Raw genomic sequence first — 21,420 nt, 5'->3', positions numbered from 1 at the left:
GCGGGAGACCCAGGTTTGATTCCTGGGTCAGGAAGATCCTCTGGAAAAGGGCATGGTGACCCAGACCGGTATTCTTGCCTGGAGAACTCTGGTACCGAGTAGCCTGGTGGGCTATATATATAGTCCATGGGGTCGCAAAGAATTGGACACAGCTTAGAGACTTCACTTCATAAAAAACATAAAAGCCCATGAGAAGGAATGGGATTTTCATCCCTTTGGCCCTACCACATTTAGCCTTCCTGGGACTTGGAGCATAACCATCTCCAGTCTGGGACCTTGACCAAGCTAGGTTAATAGGATGTTTTGGTAAGGTGGGATGGAGATTTGGAGGAGTTTTAGGTCTGACATTATGTTGAGAGAGTCCCAGAGACTTCAATCTCAGCTGAATCTGGAAATTCCTTTTCTCTGATTCTCTGAAATGGAAAGATCATCCCCGTCACTACCATTCTGGCCTCCACTCTGCTGTTCCTGAAGGAGAATGGAATGGAATGGAATGGTGGAGACTCTGGGCTGGCAGCAGAGAAGGGTGAGAGGGAGTCTGGGGCTCTGACCGAGGAGTGAAGACACTTCAGAAACCACAGGGAAGCAGAATAGAGGAAGGACTTCCCTGTGCCTCTGAAAATGGTCATGTCTGGAAATGGTGATTTAGGGAATAATAAAATAACTCTTTTACCATCCTTTGAACTCTGTGCTTCATTTTTTAGTAATAAAAATTCTCTGCTAATAGGCTGTATTTCTGTTTTCTCTGAAGCTGTGGATTTTCTCTGACGTTTCTCTGTCTGAGTGAGACAATAGAGGCTATCTGGAAATTTTGAGGAGCATGAAGAGAATAAGAAAGAAATAGCTATCATGGAAGTAGATCAGAGAGCTGCCTAGGGAGCACATAGGAGGATTTCCAGGCAGCTGAGGGCCTGATGGCTACTTTGGGGAATACAAATGTGTCTGGCACAAACCCGGTTGGTCAGCATCACATTCTCCAAGAAGCCTTCTTTGACCATAAATCTCCAAGTCTGATTTATGGCTTAAATATCTCTTCCTGGTACTCTTCCATCAGTCTGGCCATATTTTATAATTTCTATCATTTTTGGCTGAAATATTAGTTTCTTGTATCTCTTTCCTAAGGATAGGTCATGCCTTGTTCTGTCTTTGCCTATAGGACCTCTTTTGGCAACAACCATTTATTATTTTTTAATATTTATTTATTTTTGGCTATGCTGGGTCTTCGTTGCTGCGCCTGACATTTCTCAGTTATGGCGAGCGGGGGCTACTCTTCACTGTGGTGCCCGGGTTTCTCATGGTGGTGGTTTCTCTCTAGGTCACGGGCCTTGGTAGTTGCAGGACGTGGGCTCAGTACTTGTGGTGTATGGCCTTAGTTGCCACCCTGCATGTGGGATCTTCCTGAACCAGGGATCTAACCGGTGTCCCCTGCATTGCAAGACAGATTCTTAACCACTGGACCACTGGAAGCCCACCTATAGGGCTTTTATCTATGCTCATCTCATGAGGCTTTGGGTAATATTTGAATTAACTCAGATAAGTAAGAGAAGGGTTAGAAGTGGTTCAGAATGGTGTATGGTTATGAAAGCTGGAGAGCAATGTCAAATGGAAAAAATAATACACTTTAATAATGAGCTTGATGTCCATTGTTCAAGGGAAATAACTCATGGATGGTGGGAGTTCCCTGCAAGCTGTTGAGCACTGTTCCTGAGGGATTTGGGGAAGGAGGTAGTTTTATAGAGAGTTAGAGGACGCAGCAGGGAAGCAAGGAATGATTGGCTGGAAGGTTGAGTATTTCCTTATAAGGCTGGCAGATTCAATTTTCTAAGGTAAGGGAAGCTAGTTAAAGCTAAGTTGGAGAATTGTGATTGATGTATGTTAGGGTTTATTGGCAGATGTTTTCCATAAGTGCAGGCTGACTTAGGTTTAGATTTGTGATGTGGGCAGGACCTCTGAGTTGATCTCCATTTTGTGGGTCCCAATATATGAATTAACTTAACAGTAAAGAACGTCAAGAAAGAGTGATAGTCAACAGTCAAAAAATTCTATGAAAAAGAAATTCAAGAATGAGAATTATTGCTTATACATTGAGGGAAGTCACCAATGACCATGGAGAAGAGAGTTTCAGGCAAGATTTGGATCCTGAAGTCAGATTGCAGAAGTTTATGAAAGGAATACATGAATGCTAAGTTGCTTCAGTCGTGTCTGACTCTTTGTGACCCTATGAACTGTAGCTCACCAGGCTCCTCTGTCCATGGAATTCTCCAGGCGAGAATACTGGAGTGGGTTGCCATGTCCTTCTCTAGGGGATCTTCCCAACCCAGGGATCAAACCCGCTTCTGTCTCCTACATTGGCAGGCAGGTTCTTTACCACTAGCACTATCTGGGAAGCCCAAGGAATGTTTCCTCAGAATTTAGTGTAATTTTCAATTCATATTGATTCTCTTACAAAGCAGGAAATAATTATTATATATCTAAGTGTAAGAGGAATTCATAATCGTGTTTACCATTTAAACAAAATTACTGGATACTCTAGTATAGTACTGCAGAAATGTAAATCTTTATAAAGTGTGGGGAAAATTTACACACGTATAAAAAAGCATATTGAATTCAAGCATTTGTGTATTCTGATTCATCATCTGAAATAGTTTTAGCAATAAACAGAAGCTGACTTTTGTTAGGTGGCATCCACAAATACTAGCGTGACATGATTTAAAATAGTTGTGTTTTCTGTAGTCCATTGCTTTTTAACAATAGCTTGAACATTTTTGATCTTTTAAGATCTTATATAAATGTTTGTAAAAAATAGCATCTAATTATAAAAATCGTAAAAAAAAAAAGCATCTAACTTCCTGTCCCTGTCCTTGGCTCTACGAGTTATTGTATTTCTTCCTAATAAAATGAAGCGGGTGTGTCTCTTGGTTGTTTTCATCATGAGACTTATTTTTTTGGTCTCTGTGGTATTGCATTTCTTTGACTCTTGGTTAACTTACTCAGTGAATAGAGTAAGTTAACTGTTTATCTTAACTTACCCAGAAGATAGAACTGGTCTGCTGTGATGGAGATGAGAACATTTGGATTTTATTGGATTTCCTGGTTGCACTTGCAGACAATGGACTTTTCACTGGGCAGAAAGCCAAATACTTAGATTTTATCCTAATTGGAAATTTTGATGTTAAGCACTGTCTTGCTTATGTGCAAGCAAAAAGGCATGACAGATTTAAAATCTTTATTGATTTTACTAGAAATTGTTTTTAGTCATTAATTTTCTTGGTTGTAAATAAAGTTTCTTTAGCATCTTGTTATAATTGACTGTATTTGGTCTTAAGGTGTAAAAGATTACCAAGGCAGAAGGTAAGAACTGGGTGTTCTTGATCAAGCATACACCTTCATGAAAAAGATTGTTTAAATATTAGATGGCTAATAAATTATGGTACATTCTTTTTTTTTTTTTGTAAAGCTGAATTTTTTTTTAATTTTATTTTTAAACTTTACAATATTGTATTAGTTTTGCCAAATATCGAAATGAATCCGCCACAGGTATACCTGCGTTCCCCATCCTGAACCCTCTTCCCTCCTCCCTCCCCTACCCTCCCTCTGGGTCGTCCCAGTGCACCAGCCCCAAACATCCAGTACCGTGCATCGAACCTGTACTGGCGACTCGTTTCATACATGATATTATACATGTTTCAATGCTATTCTCCCAAATCTCCCCACCCTCTCCCTCTCCCACAGAGTCCATAAGACTGATCTATACATCGGTGTCTCTTCTTCTTACAATGGAATTCTGTTTTGCAGTTAAAAGTCATGCTGTGAAGAAAAACTTACTGTCACAAAATGGTCTCTACAATATATTTATAAAGCAAGAAAGATAGTAACAAAATAGTAGTATAAATTATATCATGATCTCATTTTTATGCCTATTTACCTGTGTATTTATGAATAGAAAAGAACAGTCTGGAAGGATATATGCAAGAACAATAGTGATTATCTCTGATTGCTAGAAAAAAGGGTGGCTTGCCAGCTAATAACATTTATAGACACTAAAAATTAGTAATACATTTGAAAGGAAAAACTATTTTATTATTTAAAGAACTTAAAGTGAAAACTTCATGTCTGTAGTATTCTTAACTTCCTTTTTTATTTAGCTCATTTCTACTGCATAGAGATACATCTAGAGTGACAGAAAACAACTTGCCAATTGTGATTCAGTTTAGAGAGGAGTTACATCACTATTCAGAGAAAGTAATGGCAACCCACTCCAGTACTTTTGCCTGGAGAATCCCATGGACGGAGGAGCCGGGTAGGCTGTAGTCCATGGGGTCGCTAGGAGCCGGACACGACTGAACGACTTCACTTTCACTTTTCACTTTCATGAATTGGAGAAGGAAATGGCAACCCACTCCAGTGTTCTTGCCTGGAGAATCCCAGGGACAGGGGAGCCTGGTGGGCTGCCGTCTATGGGGTTGCACAGAGTCGGACATGACTGAAGCGACTTAGCAGTAGCAGTAGCAGTACATCACTGTTAGAACTGGAATTTAAGTGGGATCAAACAATACAACTGAAGATCAGGACCAGGAAATGAAGTCCGGATGGAGACTGCTAAGCAAGAGTTTGGATCTTAGCAGTCTGTCTACCTCTGCATGGCCAGGGTGCTAACCCAGAGGTGAGTAAAGCAGGGTCAGAGTCCAGCCTGAGATTACGAATGAGATACAGTTCAGATAGGTGAGCAGGGAGGCAAGGTGAGAGTACTGCACATCTCAAATAGAACTGACAAACACATCTTTCACTATTGAAAACCCAAGCATTAGGCAAGCCTCAGAGGTCAGTGTAGCCCAGCAGGTTACATTGTCATCATTCCTTTAAGGTTCTTCGCTCACTGGGGAAGCCTGTCGACTAGACCCTGACAAATGACTGTCCCTTCAAACTGCTGAATCATGCCTTCTCTTGCCTTTCCTTGGCAGCTAATGTACCTTGTGAGAAATAGCCCATGGGTCAGTTCAAACTACAGTATTATAATATTGCCTGAAACAAAGCAGGTCATTTGGTAAATATGTTTTGCTTATCATTTCTTATTCAGTCTTACTGGGAAAGTGTCTGTAGAAGCAGCACTTAAGAAAATTGCTTGTGTTATAATCTGCCTGCATAGATAGAACCTTTAACCAGTGTTTTTTTTTTCGTTAAGGAAAAAACTATAAAAGTAAGTTTTAGTCAGAGTAGTTTCTATCTACAGGTATGACTTTGATGTAGACATTGAAAGATGTAGAGATGTTTAAAATGTGTGAAAATGGTAAAAATCAGAAAGTAGAGTTTTAATGTGCAAAATTGAGTTTAGGTTAATGAAGTATTCTCGGAAACCATTGAAACGTACAATATGAGGATAAATATTACAAATATGTTAAGGGATAGAAGAAATAATATTGTTTATGTTCAGTCACTAAGTTGAGTCTGACTCTGTGATGTCATTTATGCCAGGCTTCCCTGTCCTTCACTATGTCCTGGAGTTTGCTCAAATTCATGTCTATTGAGTCAGTGATGCTATCCAGCCACCTCACTGCAACCCCCTTCTCCTGCCCTCAGTCTTTCCCATTATCAGGATCTATTCCAATGAGTCGGCTCTTTGCATCAGGTAGCCAAAGTATTGGAGTATCAGCTTTAGCATCAGTCCTTTGAATGAATATTCAGGGTTGATTTCCTTTAGGATTGATTAGTTTGATCTCCTTGAAATCTAAAGGACTCTCCAGAGTCTTCCCCAGCACCACAGTTCAAAAGCATCAGTTTTTCAGCACTCAGTCTTCTTTATGATGCAGCTCTCACATCTGTACATGACTACTGGAAAAATCATAGCTTTGACTGTATGCACCTTTGTTTGCAAAGTGATATCTCTGTTTTTAATATCCTGTTTAGGTTTGTTGTGCTGTAGTCCATGGGGTCAAAAATAGTCGGATACGAGTGGGCAACTGAACAACAGCAACAACTAGGTTTGTCATTGCTTTTCTTCCAAGGAGCTGCTGCTGCTGCTGCTAAGTCGCTTCAGTCATGTCCGACTCTGTGCGACCCCACAGACGGAAGCCCACCAGGCTCCTCCGTCCATGGGATTTTCCAGGCAAGAGTACTGGAGTGGGTTGCCATTGCCTTCTTGGTTCCAAGAAGCAAGCATCTTTTAATTTCAGGGCCACAGTGATTTTGGAGCCCAAGAAAATAAAAGCTGTTCCTGCTTTCATTTTTTCCCTTCTATTTGCCCTGAAGTGATAGAACCGGATGCCATGATCTTCTTCTTTGAATGTGGAGTTTTAAGCCAGCTTTTTTACTCTCTTCTTTCATCCTCATCAAAGACTCTTTAATTCTTCCTCGTTTTCTGCCATTAGAGTGGTATCATCTGCATATCTGAGGTTCTTAATATTTCTCCCAGCAATCATGATTCCAGCTTGTGCTTCATCCAGCCTGGCATTTTGCATGATGTACTCTGCAAAATGTACTCTGTACTTAACTTATAGAAGTTAAATAAGCAGGATGACAGTATACAGCCTTGTCATACTGCTTTCCCAATTTTGAACCAGTCAATTGTTCCATGTCCTGTTCCTAATGTTGTTTCTTGACTCACATACAGGTTTCTCTGGAGACAGGTAAGATGGTCTGGTACTCCTATCTCTAAGAATTTTCCAGTTTGTTGTGATTCACACAGTCAAAAGCTTTAGTGTAGTCAGTGAAGCAGTTCAGTTCAGTTCAGTTGCTCAGTCATGTCTTTGCAACTCTTTGCAACCCCATGAACCGCAGCAGGCCAGGCCTCCCTGTCCATCACCAACTCCCTGAGTCCAACCAAACCCATCTCCATTGAGTCGGTGATGCCATCCAACCATCTCATCTGTCGTCCCCTTCTCCTCCTGCCCTCAATCTTTCCCAGCATCAGGGTCTTTTCAAATGAGTCAGCTCTTCACATCGGGTGGCCAAAGTATTGGAATTTCAGCTTCAACATCAGTCCTTCAATGAACACCCAGGACTGATCTCCTTTAGGATGGACTGGTTGGATCTCGTTGCAGTCCAAGGGACTCTCAAGAGTCTTCTCCAACACCACAGTTTGAAAGCATCAAGTCTTCAGCGCTCAGTTTTCTTTATAGTCCAACTCTCACATCCATACATGACTACTGGAAAAACCATAGCTTTGACTAGACGGACCTTTGTTGGCAAAGTAATGTCTCTGCTTTTGAATATGCTATCTAGGTTGGTCATAACTTTCCTTCCAAGGAGTAAGTGTCTTTTAATTTCATGGCTGCAGTCACCATCTGCAGTGATTTTGGAGCCCAGAAAAATAGTCAGCCACTGTTTCCACTGTTTCCCCATCTATTTCCCATGAAGTGATGGGACCGGATGCCATGAAGCAGAAGTAGATGTTTTTCTGGGATTCTCTTGCTTTCTCTATGATCCAGTGAATGTCAGCAATTTGATCTCTAGTGCCTGTGCTTTTTCTAAACCCAGATTGCACATCTAGAAGTTCTTGGTTCATGTACTGCTGAAGCTTACTTAGCTTTAAGGATTTTGAATATAACCTTATTAGCATGTGAAATGAGTACAATTTTATGGGTACTTTGAACATTTGTTGGGATTGCCCCTCTTTGGCACTGGGATGAAAACTGACCTTTTCCAGTCCTGTGGCCACTGTTGAGTTTTCCAAATTTGCTGACATTTGGAATGTAGCACTTTAACAGCATCGTCTTTTAGATTTTAAATAGCTCAGCTGGAATTACTGTTACATGCGGTTCAAAAACAGGTAAAACCAAACTATATTGTTTGGGGATGTATTCAGAAGTATAAAAACAATAAAGAAAAAAAGAACATATTTTTCCTAAAACTAATGCTAATGACACTTGGAAGAAGGAAAGATTTGTGATCAGTAAGAGGTTCCTGGCTACTGACATTGATGTTTTTGAATCAAATGGCAATTACACAGGTGCTTGTTTTATAATTATTTGTTATGCTGCATATTTATAGCTTATGCATTTTCTGTATCTGTTATATTTTCCAATAGAAAAACTTTAAAAAGCATGTAATGACTACTGTAGTAAGTATGATCTCAGATTTAAAGGGCTTTTATGTTTGTGTTATGGGTTGAATCAATCATGTCCCTACCCTTAAATGCATATATTGAAGTCCTAACCCCCAGTTGTGCTGTCCTTAGTCACTTAGTCCGACTCTTTGCTACCTCATGAACTGTAGCCCACCAGGCATCTCTGTCCATGGGGATTCTCTAGGCAAGAACACTGGAGTGGCTTGTCATGCCCTCCTCCAGGCAATCTTCCCAACCCAGGTCTCCTGCACTGTAGGTAATTTCTTAATCCCCAGTACCTGGGAATGTAAACTTATTTGCAAATAGGGTCTTCACAGAAGTAAACAAGTTAAAATGAGATGATTAAGGTGAATATTAGTGAATATTAGTCTAGTTTGGATGATGTCCTTATAAGAGGAAATTTCAACACAGAGACACGCTTGGAGGGAAAATGTTGTGAAGAGACAGAGAGGAAAATGGTCAACCCCAAGTCAAGGAGAGAGGCCAGGGACAGATTGGCCCTCAGAAGGAGCCCACTCTGCTAAACCCTTTCCTTGATTGTGGACTTTTGGCCTCCAGCACCATGAGACATTACATTTCTGTGGTTTAAAACACCCAGTTTGTGGTCTTTATTATAGCAGCTCTAACAAATACAAATACAGTTTGGAAGGCTAACAAGGACTTTATCTTTTAATCGGTGGCTTTACTTAACCCAGTGACCTGTTTGGGGGCCTTTCAAAGTAGAGCAGGGATGGCTCCTTTTCCCATGTGAGTCAAGAATCTCTAATTAATTGAAGAACGCTGGGAACAGAGATGTGTTTTAGTCTCAGGTCATCCAGCTCTTGTTTAATATAATAGTTACCTAATTATCTATCAGGGCATTGACTATTTTTTGGCCTTTTTTCTGTTCGTAAACATCTGTCTGCTTTCTGTAATGACTTCATAGAGGATTTATTATTGGTATTATTTAAGCAGTGAGTTGCATTCCTGTATAATCTTTACTATGAAAGACAGATATCATGCAAGTTCCCTTAGGTGATGGGAGCTGCACAGGGAAGGAGACTTCTAAGTGATATACAACAGTGTGTGTGTATGTGTGTGTGTGTGTGTGTGTGTGTGTGTGTGTGTGTGTGTGTGTGTGTATGTTTAGTTGCTAAGTTGTATCTCACTCTTTGCGACCCCATGGACTGTAGCCCACCAGCCTCCTATGTCCATGGGGATTCTCCATGCAAGAATTCTCGAGTAGGTTTCCATTTCCTCCTCCAGGGGATCGTCCCAACCCAGGGATTGAACCCGTGTCTCCTGTGTTTCCTGTTTTGGCAAGCAGATTCTTTACTCCTGAGCCACCTAGGTAGCCTTGTACAGCAGTAAAATTCCACTCAATTGGCCTTCAGTTGCTGGTGTAGAGATTAGTTTCCTTGCAGCCCTTGAAGCTAGGCATGATCATGTGACAAAATCTGGCCAATGGAGAAAGGGTGTCTCTCCATTTCTTTTTCTCCTTCTTGCTGACTGGGATAAGCTGAGAATCGAAATTAACCATTTGGAATTAGAAGCAGAAGCTCTTCCTGCCTGGCCTGGTTACCTCTGGACTGTTAAATGTTAAGCCACCGATATGGCTCTTATTTAAGCCACTTTCCTTTTCAGTTTCTGTGTAATAGTACCTGACTCTATATCCCTAACTAATATACTCCAGTAGACAGAGGTAGGTGAGGGCTATAGGTCTCTCACTAGTGCCCCCCACTCCCAGATATGGAAACAAATGTTAATTTGTAAGAGGGCATAAAAATACACCTAGCACCTATTTTGTAAGTTTAATAAAGTCTATGTTTCTGCCTTTTCAGGTGTTGCTCCCTTTGCTTAAGAGATTCCCTTGAGGAAAATATGATAATATTGTAGAGGCAGAATTCAGTTAAACTGAGAGTTAGCATTGGGCAACCAAAATCTTCCAGTAAACTGTCGCTGAGTGCAGAATCCAGCCTGAGGCTTGGTTTCTGAGTCCAGCCTTGTGAATGTGCTAGGTTATACTCCTTCATGGAATTGTGGGGTACCCTGGAAATATTTATAGACAATTCAAAAGTCTTGAGCATCTCAAATTTCAAGAATAAAAACTGATGTCGTATGTCCACTTTGATAGCAGACAACCTCAGCTCGTGAGTAGAGGTAAAGATTATTGGAAAACTTACTGTCTTTTAATGAGGCCCTTTGATAAATTGGCTATTCATATTACATTATAAAGGAAATTTCAGACCACATAACAGTAGCTATAGTACTTTCCTGATACTTAGCTTCTTGCTGTGTTGTCTCCTGCTCGTTCTCTGAAGTCATAGATATTTCCTTCTCCCTAGAATCCTCATAGGAGAAGGCAGTGGCACCCCACTCCAGTACTTTTGCCTGGAAAATCCCATGGACAGAGGAGCCTGGTAGGCTGCAGTCCATGGGGTCACTAGAGTCGAACACGACTGAGCGACTTCACTTTCACTTTTCACTTTCATGCATTGGAGAAGGAAATGGCAACCCACTCCAGTGTTCTTGCCTGGAGAATCCCAGGGACGGGGAAGCCTGGTGGGCTGCCGTCTATGAGATCGCACAGAGTCGGACACGACTGAAGCGACTTAGCAGCAGCAGCAGCAGAATCCTCATAGATTTTGATTTTTCTTGGCTTCTCCTGTTTTAGAGTTTGTTTTTATTTTTTCTTGATTTTTTTTTTTTTGTGTGTATGTCTTTCTACTATATGACAACTTTTTCTGTACAGGATGCATTCAAACATCCTGAGAAAGCATTTTATTTAGGTGCTTAATCAATGTTCAGTACATTTTATCCCTCCTCAGGTTGAACTTTCATAGCTGGCTACCTTGAAGGTCAATGGCCTTTCTCATGTCCAGTCTGGAGCTAACACCTTTGGGTCAGGCACCAAACCCTGGTCCAGATAGTTTTAGGCAGATTGCAGCATACATTTTACAAAGGTTGAAAGCTTGTGTGGAAGAAACTCTTATCTCTACCCTGTCGTTGAAGGGAGAGCAGACACCAAGTGTCTATGACTCTTGTCCAGTCTTTCCTTGATGCCTGAAACAGAACAGTGACATAAAGGTTGTAAACCAGATATTCTGGTAAAAGCCTGACAGATGTAGTTAATTAAATCCACTCAACTAATGTTTATAGAGCATCTGCTAGACACAGTGCTAGACTAGTCATGAAGTCTCCCAAAGAGCTGAATTTAGTGGGGAGACATACAAACAAATGATGACAACAGCCTGATGAGAAAACAGCTGTTTGCTTCTCTGCAAAGCATTGGTTAATGAGGACAAAAAACTGGCAAGTGGCACTGGGGGGAGGCCATCGACAAATCTAACCACAGATAGAATTTGTGTCTGAGTTGAGGAAGTAGTATTCTGCAGCCTTTATTTGCACAAAAAATAACTATAATAGGAATTAAACTTACAAAGATACACAATTCTGTCTTGTCCTTGAACTTCTTATAGAATTACACATGAATAACTCCTTGTAATCAAGATAATGTGGATTTAAAGAGCCCACCTTAATTAGAGTATAAGAACGATGTGTTTACATTAGTTGAAAATATCATTGATATATCCTAATAGTGGGAAACTGTTGTCTCTGTAGTTTTGCTTCAGTAAATGATTTTTCGATGCTAGAATTGACTGGGAGGAGTCTGTAGCATTTAACTTGGAGGATTTAGTAGCTCTCTTGGGTGCCATAGGATTAACAATTTATTAAATGGTTTTCGATTACACTTAATTCTTGGGATTCAGTGATGCATCCAGTTAAGGACTTGGGAACAAGGGATATATGATTGCCCTCTGAGAGTTAAATGGAGCAGAGACAGAATCACTGCAGGCCTGCCAGGTGGATTGGCTGTATGAGCATGGTTTAAAGAATGTGTCAGGGCAGGTGGGGTTGGTCAGGTGTCAAAGAACAGAAGGATGACCAAGGATGAGCTGCCCTGGCATAGACACAGATGCATTAAGCTACTTTAAATGAATGTTGATTAAACATTCAAGTCAAGTGACTTCACTTTGACGCGTTGGAGAAGGAAATGGCAACCCACTCCAGTGTTCTTGCCTGAAGAATCCCAGGGACGGGGGAGCCTGGTGGGCTGCCGTCTATGGGGTCGCACAGAGTCGGACACGACTGAAGCGACTTAGCAGCAGCTGCAGCAGTCCATTTTCTTTGTCAAAACTCTTATATGTTAATCAGGACTTTCTTTTGTTTGTAAGAGATAGAAATCCACCTCAAAGTGGCTCAAGAAAAGGAGGGAATTCACTGTCTCTCCTAAATGAAAATTTCAAGGAGGTTCGTGGTTGACTGTCATGTTTAACGATGTTGTCAGACAGTGTCTCTCTCCATCTCTGTTCTGCTCACCGTTTGGTTTCATCTTCAGTCAGTGCACTCTCCTTCAGGTGGCTTTCTGCGTCTCCCAGCTCATATTCTCATGGTTTAGCAATCTCATCAGTTACTGGGGCAGTTTGAGCCCCATGACTGGCCAGACCTGAGACATGTGCCCACCCAGCCATCTAAACCATAGATTCTTTTGATAGGAATGTGTTGTTCCCAGAAGTAATCAAGAGTAAAGAGGAATACATTTGGATTGGCAGAGATGGCAGTTTTCCCCTGTTGCTCTGTTATTTTATTTCCATGTGATGTGCCTGTAGAAAGAAATGCATTTGCCTCTGTGTTAATTGTTGACAGTTTTCCCCATAAATTAATACAGTGACATTTTTTTGTGTGTATGTGTTTACATACATGCACCCCCTCCACAACACACACAACACATAGGGATCTTATGAATTACAACAAGGTGAATTTACCCCTGAGAGAAGGCTCTACTCTGAATGTGGCAAACAGGCAATCAGACCTCAGAGTTTTCCAGACTGAGATAATAAATCTGGTCCCAGACAAATGAAGTCTGAGGTCTGAGACCCTGTGGAGGTCTCCTTTCCCTTGCTGTTTTCCCTTGCTTTTTCCTTTTGAATTCCCACACCATTTACCACTTTGCGTGTGTGGTATGCCGGTTTTTAAAAAGAGCACGGCAACAGGAAGATGGGAATTGCCATAACAGATCAGACCTGCCATGCAGCCAACTTTGTATTTAATGTAAATATTCTCTAGAGACCTCTGATTTGACTTGTTCTTTGAGAAGCAGTACTATTATTTTTCCTGTTTCTACTTCATGCTGTGCAAATATGACTCGGGATGGAAATCACTTCCAGAAATGGTACCTGTGGAATCAGGAAGTAATTTTGCAACAGTGGGCTGAGACTTTCTGGGTGTTGGTTAGCTGGAGTTGTTTGAGGAGAGAGTGGGGGTGAGGCTGAGGGGGAGTTGGTGTGCAAGCTGGGAGAGAAGGGGGTGGTGACTGTTTATCCCTAGCATCTCCCTGTTTCTCCCCTTCCTGTTCCTGTGACGGTGGAGAACTGTTTCTCAGCTCAAGAACAAATGGGACTTCACTAACCACTCTTGCCTGCTCCAGATGGTGAACATTTTCATCTGGTCTTTCAAGGTCCCACAAGGCTCAGGATGGAGGGCAGCTCTAGTTGGGTGATTCGTCCTTCTGGGGACCGAGTGGAGGTTTGCCCTGTGTTAGGGCTTGGGTGAGGGGCAGGGTTGTGCTTCTGGTCGTGCTTGGTGGAGTTGTGCATTCTTTTGGGGGAAACCAGTGTCTTTCCTTTCAGGCTGGCTTCAGTGTCTTGTGCCTGCTCTGAGTGCTCTTGAGGTAGTTGCTTTGCCCCCTTCATATCTGTCTCCCTTCCGCTTAGCAGCATCCTGAAATCTGGGGACATGGAGCTGCTGGGGTGACAGATGACAAGAATGCTATGATAAGGTCTGCCTAAGGCTTTCCAGATATTTTATTATCAATTTACCTGGCTTTCTGAAAAAACATCACTAACAGCATCTTAGAATATGAAGGATATCACACAAAGGTCAAATTAAATACTGAGGAGAGCAACATAAAAGCTAAATTTCTGTCATCACGTGTGCTGTCAATAGTAATATTAATAGTTTACCTATGTGTAGAGCATTTTATGTAGGGTAAGTAATTCCTTTTTATGCACATTTTACATGAAAATATATTATAACATTTCTAGATTTATCTTTTGGGGCGGATCATTAAAATGTATTTTGAGGGTTTTATGTAGGAAATAATTTTTTTTTGAGACTTGGGTTCGATCCCTGGGTCAGAAAGATCCCCTGGAGGAGGGCATGGAAACCCACTCCAGTACTCTTGCCTGGAAAATCCCATGGACAGGAGCCTGGTGGGCTAGAGTCCATGGGATCGCAGAGAGTGGGACACAACTAACACTCTCACACTTTCATGTGCATCTTAATTTGTAACACTCTTCACTTGTAAATTTGTATTTAACTCTTAATGTCTAAAATAGTTTCTGACTCTAGCAATATTTGATTACCAGAATTTAGAAAACATGGAATGATGCAAAAATAAAAATAAAACTCTCTGAAACACCACCTTCCAGTATGTTCAGTTCCTCATAGGCTTTCTTGCTTAAGCTGTACCTACAATGAGTCCTCCATGCTTTCCAATTCCAGTTTCTTCACTGGAGAAAGTACTTAAAGACTCTTGTGAGGCAGTCCGACTGACAGATTCTAGAATTTTAAGATTTCCCCCAATCCTTTGCTCTTTTTTTTTTCTTTTTCTTTTTTTTTATTGAAGGATAATTGCTTTACAGAATTTTGTTGTTTTCTGTCAAACCCCAACATGAATCAGCCATAGGTATACATATATCGCTTCCCTTTTGAAACTCCCTCCCATCTCCCTCTCCATCCCACCCCTCTAGGTTGATACAGAGCCCCTGTTTGAGTTTCCTGAGCCATACAGCAAATTCCCGTTGGCTATCTATTTTACATGTGGTAATGTAAGGTTCCATGTTACTCTTTCCATACATCTCACCCTCTTCTCCCCTCTCCCCAAGTCCACAAGTCTATTCTCTATGTCTGTTTCTCCATTGCTGCCCTGCAAATAAATTCTTCAGTACAATTTTTCTAGGTTCTGTATATGTACTTTGGAATATGATATTTATTTCTCTTTCTGGTGCACTTCACTCTGTATAATAGGTTCTAGGTTCATCCACCTCATCAGAACTGACTCAAATGCATTCCTTTTTATGGCTGAGCAATATTCCATTGTGTATATGTACCACAGCTTCTTTATCCATTCATCTGTCAATGGACATCTAGGTTGCTTCCATGTTCTAGCTATTGTAAATAGTGCTGCAATGAAAAACGGGATACCTGTGTCTTTTTCAGTTTTGGTTTCCTCAGGGTATATGCCTAAGAGTGGGATTGCTGGGTCATATGGTGGTTTTATTCCTAGTTTTTTAAGGAATCTCCATACCATCTTCCATAGTGTCTGTATCAATTTACATTCCCACCAACAGTGCAAGAGTGTTCCCTTTTCTCCACACCCTCTCCAGCATTTATTGTTTGTAGACTTTTTGTTGATGGCCATTCTGACCACTGTGAAGTGATATCTTGTTGTGGTTTTGATTTGCATTTCTCTAATAATGAGGGATGTTGAGTGTCTTTCTGTATATCTTCTTTGGAGAAATGTCTGTTTAGGTCTTTTTCCCACTTTTTGATTGGGTTGTTTGTTTTTCTGGCATTGAGTTGTATGAGCTGCTTGTACATTTTGGAAATTACTCCTTTGTCTGTTGTTTGATTTGCTATTATTTTCTCCCATTCTGAGGGTTGTATTTTCACCTTACTTATAGTTTTCTTTGCTGTGCAAAAGCTTTTAAGTTTAATCAGATCCCAAATGTTTTCTTTTGTTTTTATTTCTGTTTACTCTAGGAGGTGAGTCATAGAGGATAGTGCTTTGATTTATGTCATTGAGTGTTCTGCCTATGTTTTCCTCTAAGAGTTTTATAGTTTCTGGTCTTACATTTAGGTCTTTAATCCATTTTGAGTTTATCTTTGTGTATGGTGTTAGGAAGTGGTCTAATTTCATTGTTTTACAGGTAGCTATCCAGTTTTCCCAGCACCATTTATTGAAGAGGCTGTCTTTGCCCCTTTGTATATTCTTGCCTCCTTTGCCAAAAATAAGGTACCCATAGGTGCATGGGTTTATGTCTAGGCTGTCTTATCTTGTCCATTGGTCTGTATTTCTGTTTTTGTGCTAGCACCATACTGTCTTGATGACTGTAGCTTTGTAGTATAATCTGAAGTCAGGAAGGTTGATTCCTCCAGCTCCATTCTTCTTTCTCAAGACTGCTTTGGCTATTTGGGGTCTTCTGTGTTTCCATATGAATTGTGAAATTTTTTGTTCTAGTTCTGTGAAAAATGCCACTGGTAATTTGATAGGGATTGCATTGAATCTGTAGATTGCATTTGGTAGTATAGTCATTTTCACAATATTGATTCTTCCTGCTCAAGACATGGATTATCTCTCCATCTGTTTATGTTTTCTTTGATTTCTTTCATCAGTGTCTTATAATTTTCTATGTACAGTTCTTTTGCCTCCTTAGGTAAGTTTATTCCTAGATATTTAATTCTTTTTGTTGCAGTGGTGAATGGGATTGATTCCTTCATTTCTCTTTCTGATTATTCATTATCAGTATATAGAAATACAGGTGATTTCTGTGTATTGATTTTGTATCCTGCAACTTTGCTAAATTCACTGATTAGCTCTAGTAATTTTCTGATACTATCTTTAGGGTTTTCTATGTACAGTATCATGTCATCTGCAAACAGTGAGAGCTTTACTTCTTCTTTTCCAATCTGGATTCCTTTTATTTCTTTTTCTCCTCTGATTGCTGTAGCTAGGACTTCCAGAACTATGTTGAATAATAGTGGTGAAAGTGGACACCCTTGTCTTGTTCCTAATCTTAGGGGGAATGCTGTCAGTTTTTCACCATTGAGAATAATGTTTGCTGTAGGCTTATCATACATGGTCTTTACTATGTTGAGGTAGGTTCGTTCTGTGTCCATTTTTTGGAAGAGTTCTAATCATAAATGAGTGTTGAATTTTGTCACAGGCTTTTTCTGCATCTATTGAGATTATCATATAATTTTTATCCTTCAATTTGTTAACATGGTGTATCACATTGACTAATTTGTGTATATTGAAGAATCCTTGAGTTCCTGGAATAAACCCAACTTGATCATAGTGTATGAGCTTTTTGATGTGTTGCTAAATTCTGTTTGCTAAAATTTTGTTGAGGATTTTTGCATCTGTGTTCATCAGTGCTGTTGGCCTCTAGTTTTCCTTTTTTTGTTGTCTTCGTCTGGTTTTTGGTATCAGGGTGATGGTGGCCTCAGAATGAGTTTGAAAGTGTTCCTTCCTCTGCAATTTTTTGAGTTTTAGAAGGGTAGGCATTAACTCTTCTCTAAATTTTTGCTAGAATTCTCCTGTGAAGTCCACCCGGTCCTGGGCTTTTGTTTTTTGGGAGATTTTATTTTTTTAATCACAATTTCTATTTCAGTGCTTGTTAATTGGGTTGTTCATAATTTCTATTTCTTCCTGGATCAGTCTTGGAAGATTGAACTTTTCTAAGAATCTGTCCATTTCTTCCAAGTTATCCATTTTATTGCCATGTAGTTGTTCATAACAGTCTCTTATAATCCTTTGTATTTCTGCATTGTCTATTTTAATCTCTCCTTTTTCATTTCTAATTTTGTTGATTTGATTCTTCTGTCTTTTTTTCTTGATGAGTCTGGCTAAAGACTCATGAGTTTTGTCAGTTTTGACAAAAGATTGTCAATTTTGTTTATCTTCTCAAAGAACCAGCATTTAATTTTATTAAGCTTTACTATTATTTCTTTCAGTTCTTTTTCATTTATTTCTGCTTGGATCTTTATGATTTATTTCCTTCTGATAATTTTGGGGGTTTTTGTTCTTCTTTTTCCAGTTGTTTTGGGTGTAAAGTTAGGTTGTCTAATTGATATTTTCCTTGTTTCTTGAGGTAGGATTGTAGTGCTATAAACTTTCCTCTTAGAACTGCTTTTGCTGCATCCCATAGTTTTTGAGTTGTCGTATTTTCATTGTCATTTGTTTCTAGAAGTTTTTTGATTTCCCTTTTGATTTCTTCAGTAACATATTGGTTATTTAGAAACGTGTTGTTTAATCTCCATGTGTTTGTGTTTCGTACAGTTTTTTTCTTGTAATTGATACCTAGTCTCATAACGTTGTGGTCAGAGAAGATGCTTGATATGATTTCAGTTTTCTTAAATTTACTGAGGTTTGATTTGTGAATTAGGATATGGTCTATCCTGGAGAATGTTCCATGTGCACTTGAGAAGAAGATGTATTCTTCTGCATTTGGATAGAATGTCCTGAAGATATCGATGAAATCCATCTCATCTAATGTATCATTTAATTAAGACTTGTGTTTCCTTATTAATTTTCTGTTTTGATCATCTGTCCATTGGTGTGAGTGGGGTGTTTAAGTCTCCTACTATTATTGTGTTACTGTCAGTTTCTCCTTTTATGTCTGTTAGTGTTTGTCATATTGAGGTGCTGCTATGTTAGGTGCATAGATATTTACAATTGTTACGTCTTCCTCTTGGATTGGTCCCTTGATCATTATGTAGTGTCTTTCCTTATCTCTTATAATCTTCTTTATTTTAAGGTCTATTTTGTCTGATATGAGGATTGCTACTCCAGCTTTCTTTTGCTTCCCATTTGCATGGAGTACATTTTTCCATCCTCTCACTTTCAGTCTATATGTATCTTTAGGTCTGAAGTGGGTTTCTTGTAGACAGTATATATATGGGTCTTGTGTTTGAATCCATTCAGCCAGTCTGTGGTTTTTTGGTTGGAGCATTTAATCTATTTACATTTAAAGTAATTATTGATATATATGTTCCTATTGCCATTTTCTTAATTGCTTGGGGTTGATTTTGTAGATCTTTTTCTTCTCTTGTTCTCTTGTATTTCCTGACTATATAAGTCCCTTTAACATTTGTTGTAAAACTGGTTTGGTGGTACTGAATTCTCTTAACTTTTGCTTGTCTGAAAAGCTTTTTATTTCTCCATCAATTTTGAATGAGATCCTTGCTGGGTACAGTAATCTTGGTTGTAGACTTTTCCCTTTCAGAACTTTAAATATATCCTGCCATTCCCTTCTGGCCTGCAGAATTTCTGCTGAAACATCAGCTGTTAAACATGTGCAGTTTTCCTTGTATGTTACTTGTTTTTCCCTTGCTGCTTTTAATATTCTTTCTTTGTGTTTAGTCTTTGTTAGTTTGATTAGTATGTGTCTTGGCGTGTTTCTCGTCGGGTTTATCCTGTATGGGACTCTTTGTGCCTCTTGGACTTGATTGACTACCTCTTTCTCCACGTTGGGGAAATTTTCAACTATAATCTCTTCAAAATTTTTCTCATACTCGTTCTCTTTCTCTTCTTCTGGGACCCCTATAATTTGAATGTTGGTGTGTTTGATGTTTTCCCAGAGGTCTCTGAGACTGTCCTCAGCTCTTTTCATTCTTTTTACTTTATTCTGTTCTTCAGAAGTTATTTCCACCATTTTATCATCCAGCTCACTGATTCATTCTTCTGCTTCAGATATTCTGCTATTGATTCCTTCTGGAGTATTTTTAATTTCTGTAATTATATTGTTTGTCTCTGCATGTTTATTCTCTAATTCTTTTAGGTCTTTGTTAATTGATTCTTGCATTTACTTCATTTTGTTTTCAAGGTTTTTGATCATCTTTATTATCATTATTCTGAATTCTTTTTCAGGTAGTTTGCCTATTTCCTCCTCATTTATTTGGACATTGTGTTTCTAGTTTGTTCCTTCATTTGTGTAGTATTTCTCTGCCTTTTCATTATTATTATTATTTTTAATTTTGTTTGAAGTCTCCTTTTCCCAGGCTTCACGGTTGAATTCTTTCTTCTTTTTGCTTTCTGCCCTCCTAAGGTTGGTTCAGTGGTTTGTATAAGCTTTGTATAGGGTGGGATTTGTGCTGAGTTTTTGTTTGTTTTTCCTCTGATGGGCAAGGCTGAGTGAGGTGGTAATTCTGTCTGCTGATGATTGGGTTTGTATTTTTGTTTTGTTCATTGTTTAGATGAATCATCCTGCACAGGGTGCTATGGTGGTTGGGTGATGCTCTGTCTTGTATTCCAGTGGTTTCCTTTGTGTGAGTTCTCACTATTTGATACCCCCTTGGGTTACTTCTCTGGTAGTCTAGGGTGTTGGAGTCAGTGCTCCCACTCCAAAGGCTCAGGACTTGATCTCTGGTCAGGATGGAAGATTCCACAAATGGTTTGTTATGGTATTAAGTGAGATTAAAACAAATATCCAAAAATGAGTAACCAAAGATGAACCCCAGAGAAATGGCAGTTACAAAATCAGGCAAATAATAATTAAAATAATGGAATATATAAATATATATATATTCAAATATATAGAAAAGTCAAAACAGTCCAACAAAAATAAAGTAGAATAGACTGACCCGGTGAACAAAGGAAATAAAAAATCATATTTACCAGTTTAGAACAAAACTACCTAAAGCACAAACTGGAAAACAAAACTAAAGCAAGGTGCCAAGTAGGGGATAAAGCAATGAAAACCAAACTAACAAATATGTTGAGAGGAAAGGAAAGAAAGAATAGTTATGCAAAGTTATACATTAAGGATTAACTGGAAGGGGAAAAGAACAGTAGGAAAGGCAAACAAAGGAATAAATGTAAAAAAAAATATAATAGATTCTAAAACATTAAAGGTTAAAATTATAAAAAAGAGAAAAGAAAAAAATGGAAGACGGAAGAAAGAAAAAAAGAATAAAAAGGAAAACTCCACAGAACTGCAAAAGCCCAATGTAGATGCAGAGGTTTATAACAACAATAAAAAGTGTGACTTAATATACAGATACACAACCATAAGCAAAATCAAAACAATCCAACATAAATAAAGTATAATAGACTGACTCGGTGAACAAAGGGCACCAAAAATTATGTCTGTCAGAATAAAACTAAAGCACAAACTGGAAAACAAAACTAAAGCAAGGTGCCAATTGGGTAATAAAGCAATGAAAATAAAACTAACAAATATGTTTAGAGGAAAGGAAAGAAAGAAAAGAAGGAAAGAATACATATGCAAAGTTAAATAGAGGTAGTTAAAGAAAATTTATATACATTAAAGATGAACTGCAAGGAGAAAAGAACAGTAGGAAAAGCAAACAAAGGAATAAATGTAGAAAAAAATAATAGGTTTAAAAAATTGAGAATTAAAATTAAAAAAAGAGAAAGGAAAAAAAAAAAAAGGAAAACTCCCCAGAACTCCAAAAGCCCAACGTAGAGGCAGAGGTTTATAACAATAAAAAATGTGGCTGAGAAAAAAAGGAAAAGAAAAAGCTCAAAAGCTTAATTAGATTTTATAGTGCTAATAAAATTGACAACTACAACA

The 21,420-nt window shown here is 39.1% G+C and overlaps 1 protein-coding gene across 2 annotated transcripts in view; it reads left to right on the top strand.

Annotated features, from left to right (window-relative positions):
* HECW2 (HECT, C2 and WW domain containing E3 ubiquitin protein ligase 2) overlaps positions 1–21,420 on the top strand; it is a 448,549-nt gene that overhangs the window by 42,652 nt on the left and 384,477 nt on the right. The window lies entirely within an intron of this gene.

The sequence above is a fragment of the Bos indicus x Bos taurus genome, chromosome 2 (genome assembly GCF_003369695.1).
Source record: "Bos indicus x Bos taurus breed Angus x Brahman F1 hybrid chromosome 2, Bos_hybrid_MaternalHap_v2.0, whole genome shotgun sequence".
Taxonomy (NCBI): Eukaryota; Metazoa; Chordata; class Mammalia; order Artiodactyla; family Bovidae; genus Bos; species Bos indicus x Bos taurus.
Note: the sequence above shows the minus strand (reverse complement) of the source record. Positions and strands in the feature narration are given on the sequence as shown.